The sequence below is a fragment of the Hyperolius riggenbachi genome, chromosome 5, assembly GCF_040937935.1.
Source record: "Hyperolius riggenbachi isolate aHypRig1 chromosome 5, aHypRig1.pri, whole genome shotgun sequence".
NCBI classification, from domain to species: Eukaryota; Metazoa; Chordata; class Amphibia; order Anura; family Hyperoliidae; genus Hyperolius; species Hyperolius riggenbachi.
Genome location: NC_090650.1, coordinates 61,787,637 through 61,804,417, shown reverse-complemented (window position 1 = coordinate 61,804,417; position 16,781 = coordinate 61,787,637). Strand labels below are relative to the sequence as shown.

At 43.8% G+C, this 16,781-nt stretch overlaps 1 long non-coding RNA gene across 1 annotated transcript in view; it reads right to left on the bottom strand.

Moving 5' to 3' along the window:
• LOC137518232 (uncharacterized) overlaps positions 1–13,716 on the bottom strand; it is a 51,301-nt gene extending 37,585 nt beyond the window's left edge. The window contains exon 1 of the long non-coding RNA XR_011020765.1: positions 13,588–13,716. This is a non-coding gene — a long non-coding RNA (uncharacterized lncRNA). The remainder of the gene's footprint in view (positions 1–13,587) is intronic.
• Between the last annotated feature and the right edge of the window lie 3,065 nt (positions 13,717–16,781).

Sequence of the window (16,781 nt, the reverse complement as noted above, 5' to 3'; positions counted from 1 at the left end):
CTCCCTAAGATTTCGTCCCGCAGCTTTTTGCAGTTACAGCTATAAGAACTTACGATTTGGAAATGGACACTTGCCTATGTAGAGGGAAGTCTCTGGCTTCTCCAGATGCTTCCTCTGTCCTCCACCACCTCGCCACTCCGGCACTGAGACCCTCCGAAGCCCATCAACAAGGGCTTGCCGATGGAGCTCGGCTGCACTGCGCACTAGCTCGGAGCTAAACGGACACAGCTCCTTCCACCAAGACCCAAGTGGTGACTACTTGCTTATGCACTGTCGCGACTCGGCCTGCGCGATCTTCAGGGGGCGTGTGTTATTAAAGGCTGCCTGGAAATTTGGGAGCCCAGGAAAGAAGGACTGTAGTGTAAAACAGGGGTGCTTGGATACCCCTTTTTAAAAACCGAATTGATTCGGATCCAGATACCCTTTTGTTTCCTTCCCACTACCCTCTAGATTGTAAGCTCGCAAGGGCAGGGACCTCCTCCTAGTGTTTCTCATACTGCTGTAATTTTAATATTTGTACATGTACCAACTACACATCAACTATGTATGTATCTGTATTTATTCTATTCAATGTCATGACTGTACAGTGTCTTGTATTTCTTATGTATATTTGTTCCCCATTATTTGTTTGTACTATAAATTATAATAATAATAATAATAATAATAATACCCAGATATCCAGATCCGAATCAGATATCCGAATCCGAATGTTCTGGTATCCGCGTACATGCGGATATCCAAATGCATTATCCGGGAGATCCGAACTGATTCGGACATCCGGATAGAAAACCGGAAGTGGCCTTTAAATTGCTTGCAAAACATTTTTTTTTAGGGTAAATGATGCATGTAGCATCATGTTTTTTTAAAGAGGAACACTAATTGATTATGTGGGGAGTTAAAATACAAAAAAAAAAAAAGCTGTAAATTAACATCAGGACTAGGTTCCAGACAGCGGTCGTGCAGCCCACATTGTGTCCAAAGTCCAACCGCACAACTGAGACATCAAAAAAATTACGCAGCATTTGTGTTTTGGGTTAAATATAGGTGGTGTCAGCACAGCAGCAGTGGCCTGTGGCACCCTGGCGGTGGAAGCAACACAGGCAGCAGGAGCAGGGCAATGCAGCAGCAGCAGGTGTATGCGCCAGGAGCATGCCGGACGTGGCACGTGTACGTGGCATGTACCATTGGTACCACGGCTGTAAAAAAATTGTGAACCAGGCGGCTTAGTTAGTAATTGTTAACAATCAGGAGGAACCAGGAGGTTGTGGTGGTGGTGGTAAAGGGTGGTAAGGCAGACATAGTGATTCCCAGCCACTTCATGTCTTCCTGTTGCCAACAACAGGGAAAGACTCACCCAACAGGGTCTGGCAGTGTTTTTTCCTTGCACGGGAAGTGGTGGAGGGAGCAGAGGAGGCCACTGAGGACTGGCTGCCTGAACAGGCCTTAGTGTCAGCAGGAGTGGCAGAGGGGGTTCTGGTGCTCCGAGTCTGACCACTGCCAGCGCCAGCTTGCTTCAGCAAGATGATGTGGGGTACTTGTACTTTATTAAAATCGGGGTTGGACTTTAAAGCAAATCAGCACGGAGTGACAGACAGCAGAGTAGAAGACAGTGCACACTTTGGGCTTGATTCACAAAGCGGTGCTAACAGGTAGCATGCTGGTGAAAAGCCCTTTATCACGCCTAAACTCAGTTTAGGTGTGATAAGTTTAGGGGCTTGATTCACAAAGCGGTGCTAACAGTTAGCACCCTGGTGAAAAGCCCTTTATCATGCCTAAACTCAGTTTAGGCATGATAAGTTTAGGTGTGATAAGTTTAGGTGTGATAAGTTTAGGCATGATAAGTTTAGGTGTGATAAGTTTAGGCATGCTAAGTTTAAGCGCCAACTGCGTTAGCACCGCAGTGCACAGCTGATCAAAAGTTTTACGCTAGCAAAGACTGGTGCACTTTGTATAAAGTTTAATGGCGCTGCTTTGCGTGCGGGACTTTGCAAGCGATCTAAACTTATCTAAACTTAGCATGCCTAAACTTATCACACCTAAACTTATCACACCTAAACTTATCACGCCTAAACTGGCTTTTCACCAGAGTGGTGCAATGGTTATCATGCCTAAAGTCTCTAACTGGGTTAGCACCGCTTTGTGAATCGAGCCCTAGGTGTGATAAGTTTAGGCGTGATAACTATAGCACCAACTGGGTTAGCACCGCAGTGCACAGCTAATCAAAAGTTTTGCGCTAGCATAGTCTGGTGCACTTCGCATAGAGTTTAATGGTGCTACTTTGCGTGCGGGACTTTGCGCGCGATCTAAACTTATCTAAACTTATCACGCCTAAACTTATCACGCCTAAACTTATCACACCTAAACTTATCACGCCTAAACTGGCTTTTCACCAGCGTGGTGCAATGGTTATCACGCCTAAAGTCTTTTAGGCGTGCTAACTGGGTTAGCACCGCTTTGTAAATCGAGCACTAACTGTCTAACTGTCACACTGTCACTGCTCAGCACAGCAGCACTGCAGTAATCTGTAGTAAGCTAACACAGTACTACTCTAACAACTAACTAGCACTGCAGTACTAACTACACAATAACACAGTGATCCTATTCCATAACCTATACTGTAGCTAAGGCTAATAGCAGGCCAGCAGTAGCAGGCAATGGCCTGCACACACACAGGACCTAGCAGGCAGCTGCTTCAGCACAAAGTCTGACTGTCACTGAATGAAATCAAGCTAGAACAATAGGGTAGTGAAGGTGTTTAGCCCTCAAAAGCTATAGGTTTATCACTGTATACAGCACTTGCTAGGCCAGCAGCAATGGAGCATGTCTCTCAGTGAGCAGTCACTAGCAAGGACTAGATTTCTCATAATGGCACCCCTCCTTAATATACAGGGGAGGTGGGGGGGGGGGGGCTGGCCAGGGTTCCCTTCTGTGATTGGGTGCTAGGGCTTAGGCTGGGAGCCCTCTGATTGGGTCAATGAGGTCAGGAGAGGCTGGCCAGGGTTCCCTTCTGTGATTGGTTGCTAGGGCTTAGGCTGGGAGCTCTCTGATTGGCTCAATGACGTCATGGACGTCATCTCCTTAGTTACAGTATCCGGATTTGGATATCCGACCTCAGTATCCGACCGGAGTCCGGATTTCAGATACATATCCGAGTTTACTCGGATAGCGCTATTCGGATTTGCACAGATATCCGGAATCCGAATCCGAGTTCGGGAAGCGGAAAAAGTTCAGATTATCTGGGTAGTTCGGATATCCGGAATTTCCGATGAGCATGAGCACCACTGGTGTAAAATATTGGTATCAAATACGGATATTTTACTATAGCTAAACCTAACCCTACTCTTACACAGAACCCTCTGCCCTGCACACACACACACACACACACACACACACACACACACACACACACACACACACACACACATCCTTCCTGACGCCTAACCCTAACAGCCGCTCCTAAACAAACACCCTACCTGATGTCTAACCTTAACCACCCCCTATGCCTAACCTTAAACACCACCACCCCCGCCCCACCGGACTCGCCGATCGCTGCACATAGAATAAAACTTTCTTTTTTGGCCGCCGCCACAGGAGTCCATTGAAATAGCAGCATTGAGGAGTAAATTTGGGCGTCCGTGGCTTGACTCAGCGCCCCCTAATTGAGGTGGGCTACAGGTGCACAAATTTCCCCTCAATGCTGATATTTCAATGGCCACCTATGGCAGCCCCCCAACTTCGCTGCTAACAGGCACTCAAATTTCTTGCTACCTTCTGCGGTCCTAGCACTGGAACAGTGAGGTGGAGAGAAACCGGGGGAAGATCCAGGGCTTCCCTCTACAGAGCTAAGTAGGTAAATTTTTGCACCAAAAATACTCACAGGTTTACTTTAAAACTCTGGCGCTGAAACTAATCAGGGCCGGATTTGTACTCTTTACCGCCCAAGGCTACTGTCAGCAGTGCCCCCTTCAGTATAGATAGCCAGATGACCCTCTCAATATAGGTAGCCAGATGACCCTTCCCCCTCCCTCCAGTATAGGTAGCCCTTGACCCTTCCCTCCAGTATAAGTACCTAGATGACACTTCCCCCCTCCTAAAGTTTAGCTAGCCTGATGACCCCCCCCCCTTCCCTCCAGTATAGGTATCCTGACGACCCCCCTCCTCCCCTTCCCTCTAGTATAAGAAGCCAGATGCCCCCCCCCCCTTCCATATAGATAGCCTGATGACCCCCCTTCCAGTATAGGTAGCAAGGTGAGAACACAAGTTCAAATAAACAAGTGGTTCAACAAGTTCATTTGCATAGGTAACAACTCTAATTTTTTAACTCTTGCTGGACTGGAAAACAGTAAAGGTGCTGATGTATGTGCAGATTTGACCAAGAGACACCTCTCTCTCTGATTTGGCACTGCACAGGGGGTACATTTACATTGTGTTCATCCACATCTTGGTGACATTGTCAGAATAGATTGCATGGTATTGCAAAGCCTGTACCCACATTTACCACTGAACTGTAATATAAATACACGAAAGCTACTTAAAGTGAACCTCCAGACTAAAAATCTACTCAGCAGAACAGAAAAGGCTTGGTGTTTCTTTAACAGTTTCACAGCATCAGAACTTTGTTTTTCTTACCCAAACCTCATTTTTAGCTGCACAGAAAAAAACTGCCCGTGCATTTTTTCTGATGCTGTGCAAAGCATGATGGGATTTCTGATGTTGTTGTTCTCGTGCAACTGGAAGGGGTGATCAGGATACAGGACAGTTGGAACTGTGTCTCCTGCTCCCTGCCACCTCCTTTCAACCAAAAAGATGGCTGCCCCCATGAAAAAGATGGCTGCCCCCATGAAATCACAAACATTTTTCTGTTCTTTTAAAAGAGGGTGGGTAAGAGATTATATTACCTATTTTAATTAACATAACTAATATAACTTAATGACAGTATGTTTGTTTAGGCTGAAGTTCCCCTTTAAATGGTCCATTCTTCAAGGATACCAGAGCCAAACGATATATTAAAAATGGGAGGAGCAGGCATGTATTAGGTGCAGTCTTCATGCCCACATTCTCCTCCACCCCCGTCCTCTATACCATGAATCCTCCACCACAGCTCAGTCCAGGTCACCGGAGTCGAGTGGTAGTGCACAGGCATGTGGCCAGGAGCACTGTGCGCGTGCGCACGACGGCACAATGACGGAGTGCTCCAGTACAGAGGAGGATGGGGGAGCAGTGGGCATGAGAACTGCACCTAATACATGCCTGATCCCCACATTTTTAATATAACATTCTCTGGTATCCTTTTAGCTATGATAGCTCTACTGGGGATTTAAGTAGCTTGTATGGAGCCGTACATTTTTACAACCCACGCAACCAACCATGCTGTTATATTACCATACGAGCTACAAAGAATACTTTTTGGACTCCATTTAATTTTTTTTGTTTTGTACCAGACAAATTGCTGTGCATGGCACACGGAGTATATCATTTCTGCAGTAGCACTCAGCACTCTTCATGCTAATTTAATCTGACTGTGGTATTTGTGGTGCGGCACAGTGATTTAACCACTTTGTAGCACTCTTGGTACTGTACTATTTTATCGTTTCCAAATTTCCAACATGCAGCGTAAATTTGAGAGTCGGGCTACAACTCTGCCTTCTTTTATTTTATACACGCTCCTCAGAGATGCCGAACAATGGACCATAATGGGAGCTTTTTTATGGGAACTATTGGTTTAGTAACCAATCAGGCTTCATCGTTACAAAACTATTCTGGTTTCTATGAACTACTATAAAAAATGTGACCACTTTGAAGATTTGCCTAACAGACGGTAACAGTCATGTGGCTCCTGGACAAATTGGATGCTGCCATTGATTTCCATATAAAATATCGGTAAGCCGGTGGTGGGGGGGGAGGGTTGTGTGGGAGTAGGGTTATGCCCGGGTTCACATTAGAGTTTTTTTTACGGAACAGGACATACGGATCCAAAAATAAACAACAAGTGTCAGCGCCAAGGCAGAAGGCGACCGCAGCCGAGAAGGACAATGTCCAAAAGTCCACACAAGCAATGAATATATAAAGTCAGCGCAGGTCTATAGTAATACAGATTTCGTCATTTTCTGGTATACAGGATATTCGAACAAAAAGGTAAAGAAGCAAGGCTTACCAGATTCCAACAACCCACATTATAAGGTTGTAAACGAGTTTGATAGATGGTCTGCAGAACTTTCAAATGGTGTCGTTTCACCAGCGATGTTGCACACCACAAATTCCTCCGGAATATATTAGATATCCTGAGGTCGCAGAGACTCGCCAAAGCGGAATCCAGTAGGATAGTGACATGAAAGAGATGTACGGCACATCTAAGTGTAAACCGTCTTTATTACATAACAAGTAAAACAATTTAAAAACAAGGATAAAAGAAACTCACATACGGGGCCCGTGCACTGGGAACCCCAAAAAAGTAGCGCGCATAAAATGGTCAATAGAAGACCTCAAATAAAATGGTGCCACCTGTCGCCTTCCCGACCGGTTTCACAATCTTGCGTCATCAGGGGAGAAAGGCGACCAGGCGGCCAGCACCAACTTTATAACATTTTTGAATTAAAAAGTGGGAGTGGTTAGGCTCCACCTTTTTCAGACTACACTAGTCAAAGGCAGAAAGCATCAAACACAAAATAAAACATTGTGACAAATTGCATTGTGTCAGAGGGAAAGTAGCAAAAGATCTCTTAGATAGTGTGAATAAGAAGAGGTGAATGCAATATTACCTGCATATCCTATTCGTAGTAGGCTAGTTAGGGCTAAATTAAAAGCTAGATTGATTACTCTGCCTTAGGGCATGTCTTTACTATGAACATGCCCTAAGGCAGAGTAATCAATCTAGCTTTTAATTTAGCCCTAACTAGCCTACTACGAATAGGATATGCAGGTAATATTGCATTCACCTCTTCTTATTCACACTATCTAAGAGATCTTTTGCTACTTTCCCTCTGATAAATAAAACATTGTGCAATTTGTCACAATGTTTTATTTTGTGTTTGATGCTTTCTGCCTTTGACTAGTGTAGTCTGAAAAAGGTGGAGCCTAACCACTCCCACTTTTTAATTCAAAAATGTTATAAAGTTGGTGCTGGCCGCCTGGTCGCCTTTCTCCCCTGATGACGCAAGATTGCGAAACCGGTCGGGAAGGCGACAGGCGGCACCATTTTATTTGAGGTCTTCTATTGACCATTTTATGCGCGCTACTTTTTCGGGGTTCCCAGTGCACGGGCCCCGTATGTGAGTTTCTTTTATCCTTGTTTTTAAATTGTTTTACTGGTTATGTAATAAAGACGGTTTACACTTAGATGTGCCGTACATCTCTTTCATGTCACTATCCTACTGGACTCCGCTTTGGCGAGTCTCTGCAACCTCAGGATATCTAATATATTCCGGAGGAATTTGTGGTGTGCAACATCGCTGGTGAAACGACACCATTTGAAAGTTCTGCAGACCATCTATCAAACTCGTTTACAACCTTATAATGTGGGTTGTTGGAATCTGGTAAGCCTTGCTTCTTTACCTTTTTGTTCGAAGATCCTGTATACCAGTAAATGACGAAATCTGTATTACTATAGACCTGCGCTGACTTTATATATTCAGGACATACGGATCCAGCCATCTGGATCCGATGAAAACAGTCAGTTTTTCAGCCAGTGTGTTGTAAAACATCCGTTTTCATTGGTTCCTATATGCTGCAAAACCTTCCGTTTCTGTTACGCTAAGCGAAACGGTCCGGAAAATTGGGTCCTGCAGCATTTCAGCGGAGCAGACCACGGAACTGTACGGCCGGTTCCATTGGCAAAATGGCAAACGCTAATGTGAACCGGGGCTTAGGGTTAGGTTTAGCTATAGTAAAATATCTGTAAAATTTACAGATATTTTATTATGGAAAATTAACACTGTAAATAATAGAATATCAGTCACTGTACCGATATTGTGCTATCTGCAGTTTCCCCGTGCTCATTTTTCCCTGGCGTCCATATTTCACGTACGCCAGACAGAAGCATACTGCAAATCTAAAAACAAGAAAAGCATATTCCTGTTTACCAAACTACTAGTGCAAAGCCATCAAATGTTTTCATTGACAACCAGGGCTGGATTTCTGGAAAGGCCACAAAGGCCCTGGCCTTGGGCGGCTGCAGCCCAGGGGGACACCTGAAAATGGAGGTTCATACATACTGTATGAAAGAGGAGGCTGGAAATGGGGAGTAAAACATGAAAAAGAGACACCAATGCCCAAGGGAGCTGTTCATAAAAGAAAGGGCCTACAGCAGGGCCAGTCCGAGGCAGAGGTGAGAGAGGCTCCCTTTAAGGAGGCACATTTTTATCAGTGTAGCCAGAGCTGTGTAATAGAGACGTGTCACTCTGCAGAGTCCAGGCACTCCCAGAGAACAACCACCCTCTCATTCTCTGCTTCTGCTGTAAGCATGCTGTTTGATCTGAAGGTGGAGTGGCAAAAAAGAATGTCTGCGGCAAATAGACTAATTGGGCGCCCCCATAGGCGCCAATAGAAAATAGCAGTATTATGGAGCTAGAGTGGAAATTTGGGCACCTGGTAAATAGCGCGCGCTGATACAGTGTGGCTATATATCAGGCGCCGCTGGTGCTCAAGTGCAAATATTTTGCAGTGCCCAAGATCTTTTTTTATTTATTTTTTTGCCGCGGATTTGATGCAATCATCGCATCGTACCACAGCTATGGGGTTTTTTCCGCCAATAGGCAGGTAGTTTGTTCGGGGGGGGGGGGGGAGTTTGAGGTTTAGGTATTAGGTAGGTAGGGTGTGCGAGTGGGGGAATTACATAGTTACATAGTTACATAGTTACATAGTTACATAGTTATTTTGGTTCAAAAAAGACATACGTCCATCGAGTTCAACCAGTATAAAGTACAACACCAGCCTGCTCCCTCACATATCCCTGTTGATCCAGAGGAAGGCGAAAAAACCCTTACAAGGCATGGTCCAATTAGCCCCTAAAGGGAAAAATTCCTTCCCGACTCCAGATGGCAATCAGATAAAATCCCTGGATCAACATCATTAGGCATTACCTAGCAATTGTAGCCATGGATGTCTTTCAACGCAAGGAAAGCATCTAAGCCCCCTTTAAATGCAGGTATAGAGTTTGCCATAACGACTTCTTGTGGCAATGCATTCCACATCTTAATCACTCTAACTGTAAAGAACCCTTTCCTAAATAAATGGCTAGAACGTTTTTCCTCCATGCGCAGATCATGTCCTCTAGTCCTTTGAGAAGGCCTAGGGACAAAAAGCTCATCCGCCAAGGTATTATATTGCCCTCTGATGTATTTATACATGTTAATTAGATCCCCTCTAAGGCGTCTTTTCTCTAGACTAAATAAACCCAGTTTATCTAACCTTTCTCGATAAGTGAGACCTTCCATCCCACGCATCAATTTTGTTGCTCGTCTCTGCACCTGTTCTAAAACTGCAATATCTTTTTTGTAATGTGGTGCCCAGAACTGAATTCCATATTCCAGATGTGGTCTTACTAGAGAGTTAAACAGGGGAAATATTATGCTAGCATCTCGAGTTTTTATTTCCCTTTTAATGCATCCCAAAATTTTGTTAGCTTTAGCTGCAGCTGCTTGGCATTGAGTACAATTATTTAACTTGTTGTCAATGAGTACTCCTAAGTCCTTCTCCAAGTTTGATGTCCCCAACTGTATCCCATTTATTTTGTATGGTGCTAGACCATTAGTACGTCCAAAATGCATGACCTTACATTTGTCAACATTGAATTTCATCTGCCATGTATGTGCCCATATAGCCATCCTATCCAGATCCTGTTGCAATATGACACTATCTTCCTGAGAGTTGATGATTCTGCACAATTTTGTATCATCCGCAAAAATAGCAACATTGCTCACTACTGCATCTACTAGGTCATTAATAAATAAATTGAAGAGCACTGGACCCAGAACAGACCCCTGTGGGACCCCACTGCTAACAGTCTCCCATTTTGAGTACGATCCATTGACCACAACTCTTTGTTTTCTGTCCATTAGCCAGTTCCCTATCCATGAACACAGACTCTTCCCCAGTCCTTGCATCCTCAACTTTTGCACCAGATTTTTGTGGGGAACAGTGTCGAAGGCCTTTGCAAAGTCCAAGTATATCACATCTACAGCATTCCCAATATCCATATTAGCATTCACTACCTCATAAAAGCTGAGCATGTTAGTCAAAAGTTAGTCATGTTACTGTCTTTAGTAAACCCATGTTGATGCTGAGAAATAAGATTATTTTCTACTATGAAGTCATGTATAGTATCTCTTAGTAACCCCTCAAATAGTTTGCATACAACTGATGTTAAACTTACAGGTCTATAATTTCCTGGTTCAGATTTTTTGCCCTTCTTAAATAATGGGAAAACGTGGGCTGTACGCCAATCCACTGGGACTCTGCCAGTTGCAAGAGAGTCACAAAAGATAAGATAAAGGGGTTTATCTATAACTGAACTTAATTCCCTTAGGACCCGAGGATGCATGCCATCCGGGCCAGGTGCCTTGTCTATTTTTAATTTATTTAGTCTTGCCTTCACTTCTTCCTGCGTTAAGTATTTAATATTACAGTTAGAAGATTGAGACTCTTCCGCCTCTGTAGTTTGCAACAGTGCTGTTTCTTTTGTGAAGACAGAAGCAAAGAAAGCATTTAATAACTCTGCCTTACCTTGGTCATCCACCATTGAGTTCCCATCCTCATCCTTTAGGAGTCCAATACAGTCAACCTTTCTTTTTTTAGAGTTAATGTACTTGTAAAACTTTTTTGGGTTAGATTTGATATCCTTAGCGATTTGTTTTTCAGCTTCAATCTTTGCCTGCCTAATTTCTTTTTTACAATTTTTATTGCATTCCTTATAATTGCTTAGTGCAGCCTCGGTCCCCTCCTGTTTTAAGACCTTATAGGCATTCTTTTTCCTCTTCATTTTATCTTTAACCTTTCTATTCATCCATAGAGGCCTTTTTTTATTCCTAGACATTTTGTTTCCATATGGGATATACATACTACAGTATTGATTGAGTATAAGTTTAAAAGCTTGCCATTTCCCTTCAGTGTCTTCCCCTTGTAGTATTTAGTATTTAGTTTTAGGCATTAGGCAGGTAGTGTGTGTGTGTGTGTGAGGGGGGGTTTAAGGGTCAGACATTAGGTAGGTAGTTTGTGTGTAGGGGGGGGTTTAAGGGTTGGGCGTTAGATAGGTAGTTTGTAAGGGGGGGGGGGGTTAACGGTTAGGTGTCGGGGGGAAGGTTCTGTGTGAGAGTAGGGTTAGGTTTGGCCATAGTAAAATATCTGTATTTAACTACTTCCCAACAAGCCGCCTTATTAAAATGTCCTGTTTGAGTATGTTAACGGCTCTAGGATGTTTTAATACGTCGCTCTCTCCCACTGCCGTTGTGCACGTGTGCACGCCCCCCGCCACCGTTACCCGTCGAGACACTGCAATCCGTGATTGGGGAAAAGGCTGTGATTGGGGAAAAGGACTGAGCTCTCCTCTACCCAATCTCAATGCTTGGAAGGAATGGACATGACCCCAATCAGGGGCCATGTTCATTCATAAAACAGGAAGCAGTCAGAAGTAGTAAAATGTAAAAAAAAAGAGAAAGTGAACACTTCCTATAAAACAAGGGAATGTTCACTACCTCACTAGCGCCATCTAATGGCCAAAAAGTAAAATTATACATAAAGGCACATAAATACACATATACTTATTAAATATTAATAAAATTAATAACTTAAATTTCCAAAGCCCCTCCCCCCCAAAAAAAAGCAGTTTAAAAAAATACATACACAGTTGCCTTAGGGACTTAGCTTTTTTAATCTATATCTTATGAGGGTATATTACTATTACTTTACCTCATAGGGCCCTGTAATTATGGACCGGACTTAAAAAAAAACACAGAAAAATAACACCTACATTTCCAAATAATATATTGTCGCCATACATTGTGCTAGGGACATAATTTAAACAGTTTAATAGTTAGGACAAATGGGCAAATAAAATGTCTGGGTTTTATCCACAGGAGCACGTTTTATTTTAAAACTATAATGGCCGAAAACTGAGAAATAATGAACTTTTTTCATTCTGTTTTGCAAATTATTTCCATTAAGATGCATTTAGAATAAAATAATTCTTAGCAAAATGTACTACCCACAGAAAGCCTAATTGTTGGGGAAAAACAAGGTATAGATCATGTTGTAGTGATAAGTAGTAATAAAGTTATTGGCAAATAAAAGGGAGGAGCACTGACAGGTGAAAATTGCTCTTGTCCGTTAGGGTAAAAACCCCTATTGGGTGAAGTGGTTAATATTGATATTTTATACTTTTATAGTAAAATATCGTTTTTTAATACCGATATTTTACTAATGGCATTACTGGGCGTAAACATTTCCATGCGCCTTTATTTGATGTACGCTCAGGGAGTATATCTCAACATCAGCCTGAGGTAGGGATTGAGCAGATGGGTGGTGGAAAGGAGGTAGCCTGATGCCTAAGCAAACAATCAAGGTGTGATGGTGGTTTCGCTTTAGCATCCCTGCCTTGGCACTGGAGGACCTTGTCCCAGCTCTAAAAACAGTAGTTCAGTTCACTCTCCATCTCATATTAAGAAGATGCCTGTCGGAAATCTAAAGGTAGCTATATATCTAGTGATGATGGGCAGATTTGACAAAGGGACAAATCTCTCTCTGATCCAATCTGATTAGAGAGAGATCTGTCGGCTGCCCATACACCGCAGGGCGATTCACGATCAATGTCATGCGGCAGTAACGTGGAAGCATGTGTGATGTCATATACGCACCAACATGTACACCGGCAACCATGTGGAGCACATTTATGGATGGAAGACAGAGCCCGGAGCCAGTGGCGGACACAGATAGATTAGGTATAGTGCATCGGAGGAGGGGTACATTCGAGATTAGGGTGTACAGTACAGGAGTTTTATTGCTCGTCCCCAATATTGCTCACCGTTACCGGTTGATCGCATACCCGATCGACCACGACTGCCCGACATATTGCAGCATTTCGGGCAGAAATTGGTCGCATCGGCGATTGAGCGTGCTCTTTTCATCCAATTTAATAAAAGTTATCGAATCGGATGGTCGATAGTCCACCAAGTCGAGAGATGTGAGGCCACCTTAATTCATTAAACTGCTGCACACTCTGTCTGAATCTGTCCCTCTGACATCTACCAGTAAGAGAGGATTTCCATTTTTAACTGTTTAAATTGGAAGCCCCTTTAAAGCCCACTTTTATTTTAGCGAAGGTAAGCTTCTATGAAGGCATTCATCCTGCATGTTGTCATCCTGATGGAGCATTGCTGCGTTCTGTCAGCTTCCAGCACAGACACTGACACATTGTAATTAGACTGGCAGACACAGGCTACGGTCCCTAGCTGTTATCTGATCCACAGACTCAGTCTCAACCTGACTTCTGGCTACATCAAGTGGAAAGTTACTACAAATGATGACAAAGAAATCCACCTCCTGACAAGCAGGAATGAAATGGGGCTTTCTACAACCTCCCCCTCTAACAACATTCACCTTAAAGGCACCTATGGACAAGAGATGACAATCAGCTGATCCGGATGTAAGCTCCAGTTTGTGTACATTCCATGCAGACAAAGCCTGCTGAGATCTGCTGGGGGGGAGAACGTCCAGACGAGTGACAAAACCTGGGCTGACTTCAGGATTGCAACTGCTTCCCTGCTTAGCAACTGTTGCTGGGAGCGTCTGTTCAAGGCTTCAGATTCAGCTCTACTGCAGGAACTGGAGCCGAGAGTTTCCCATTAATTTCACAGTTAGCTGATGGGAACCCTTGAGGGCGGCTGGATGGTGCCTGTATCTCTGACCTCTCTCTCTGATGCATGTAGGCAGCTTATGGCTGAACTGCAAGCTGTAATACTCAGACTGAAGTCATGTCTACTGACATAATTCGAAAGTAGCTAAAAGAAAAATAGATAAAAAATACAGTAAAACCTTGCATTGAGAGTAACTTGGTTTAACCACTTGCCGACCGCACACTCATAACGTGCGTCGGCAAAGTGGCAGCTGCAGGACCAGCGACGCAGTACTGCGTTGCCAGCTGCAGCCTAATTAATCAGGAAGCAGCCGCTCGTACGAGCGGCTGCTTCCTGTCAAATCACGGCGGGGGGCTCCGTGAATAGCCTGCGGGCCGCCGATGGCGGCTCGCAGGCTAGATGTAAACACAAGCGGAAATAATCCGCTTTGTTTACATTTGTACGGCGCTGCTGCGCAGCAGCGCCGTAAGGCAGATCGGCGATCCCCGGCCAATCAGCGGCCGGGGATCGCCGCCATGTGACAGGGGACGTCCTGTCACTGGCTGCACAGGACGGATAGCCGTCCTGTGCAGCCCCGATCACCGGGGGAGGCAGCAGGTAGGAGAGGGAGGGGGGAATTTCGCCGCGGAGGGGGGCTTTGAGGTGCCCCCCCCCGCCACCCACAGCAGGCAGGAGAGATCAGACCCCCCCAGCACATCATCCCCATAGGGGGGAAAAAAGGGGGGCAATCTGATCTCCCTGCCTGCACCCTGATCTGTGCTGGGGGCTGCAGAGCCCACCCAGCACAGATCAATCAAACCAGCGCTGGTCCTTAAGGGGGGGTAAAGGGTGGGTCCTCAAGTGGTTAAGACCGCTTTGCAAAACAAGCAAATTTGTTTGTGACATTTTTTAATTTGGTATACAAGCAACGTCTTGATATACAAGCGAAAAAAAGTATACATGCGTCACATCATCACAGCTGAGCCGATAGTTCTTCTCCCTTTGGCGCTGCAGGATTGTACTTAATTGTGCTTAATTTGAGTGTGGAGACTGTGCAAAGTCACATTTCCATGAAATCCTCAAAAGTAACTGTTATTGAATAAGTTCCTTGTTAAAGCCACACACAAAAAAAGGTTGCGGCGAGCTAACAGATAGCAAAAATTCTGTTAGTTATAGTGAAAGCCTTGCGTGCATATTTATTTTATACTATTTTACTATACCTTTTTTTGGATTGTGGAATGAATCAACTGGGTTTCCATGAATTCTTATGGGGAAATTCGCTTTGATATAAAAGGGGGTTTTAGATTACAAGCATGTTTCCAGAACAAATTGTGCTTGCAAACCAAGGTTCCACTGTATATAGTTCAAGACCACTGTAATTTACGATTTGTAGCCACCGCTGTCTATATCACCCCCATCAGTTAACTGGGCAAAGCCTCGTCCCCAGTCTGTTTCCACAATGAGTAAATGTCAGTCATGGGACATGCACCTGTCACCTCTATAACTGAATGGAATGGGGCCAAGGCCAAATTTACCATAAGGCTCTGTAGGCTTGCGCCTAGAGGCACCTGATGATGGAAAGGCAGCTCACTCCCCTCCTCAAGTTCCTCCCTCTTTCCCTATGCAGAGTCACCCAGCTCTCATTATTCTACTAATGAGATCTCCCTTCAGCATAGCTCCCAACTGTCCCTCTTTTGGGAACCCAATTCCCCTCTTTCCTCCTCATTTGTCCATCTTTCAGGACTCATGTACAGAGTTATACAGATTTATTTAAACATATGTAATTTATTTACTTAATTTAATTGACCCTAAACTTTATTAGCATCCTTTTAACTGATATATTATTTTCAAATGTTAATATGAAAGGAAATGAAAAGGACCAGTGTGATTTGAATTATAAAACAACATATTTTTATTATAAAATCTTATGTAATTTTTATGGTATGCATGACTAGATGTCTTGATTAGGGGTGTAGCAGGGGTGTGACTGAAGTTTCCCTCATTCTTATCTCAAAAAGTTGAGAGGTATGTTTCAATCAGGGGTATCTGTAGCTACTGAATACTTGGGGGCATCTCTAGCTACTTGGGTAGGCACTAGGCAGAGGTACACTAAGTATTAAGGGACACCTGTGGCTACCTACAGAAAGCAGGGCAAGTAATGGAAAAGTAACAACGGGGCCAACCAGCACATTTGGGGTTTGGTTCGGCAGGGGTTTGTAGGTTTGTGAAGGACCAAGTGTAAGGTACCAGAACATCTGTGTCTAAAGGCTCTTGTGAAGTAAATCTGGGCCTGGATGGGGCCAAGGAACAGGAGGCCACTATATTCTGCCTGTAATGAGACTCTATCAAAGGCAAGAAAGTCAAGTTTGTGCACAACTACAGTAGGTTGGAGACTCTAGTTGGAAAAGAATATATGAAGATAACTCAATGAGAGGTCCTTCTTTGGTTGTCACAAGACGAGCAACCTGTAAACGATGGTGGTTACAGTAAATATAGCTGACTACTTGAGCCTTTTGAAGATACCTCCCCACTTTGCGCAGTGAGCTATTACTACAGTTGCAATTAAGTAACATTTTAAAAATTGCCCTAATACAGTATATGAAATAGTAACCCTTTGCAGGTATTTTGGATTCATTGGCTGAGTAGAGTCTGACACTTTGAGCCTAGAATATTGAACATTTTCACAGCATTCTAATTTTGTAATTCTACTATACTAATGATCTGAGACTTTGATTTTGGGGTTCTCATAAGCTGTAAGCCATATTCATCAAACTTAACAATTTCTGTTTCATATATTAGTTTCAGGCTAGGTTCACAGTGGTTGGTTGCATAACTCACATGTTATTATGACTGTGAACTGCAATGGAGACTGGCAATAGACTTTAATACAAAGCCTACATGCAGGGAGTTTAACACGATCAGTGACTGTGAACTGGTCCATAGGATTGTATGGGCAGT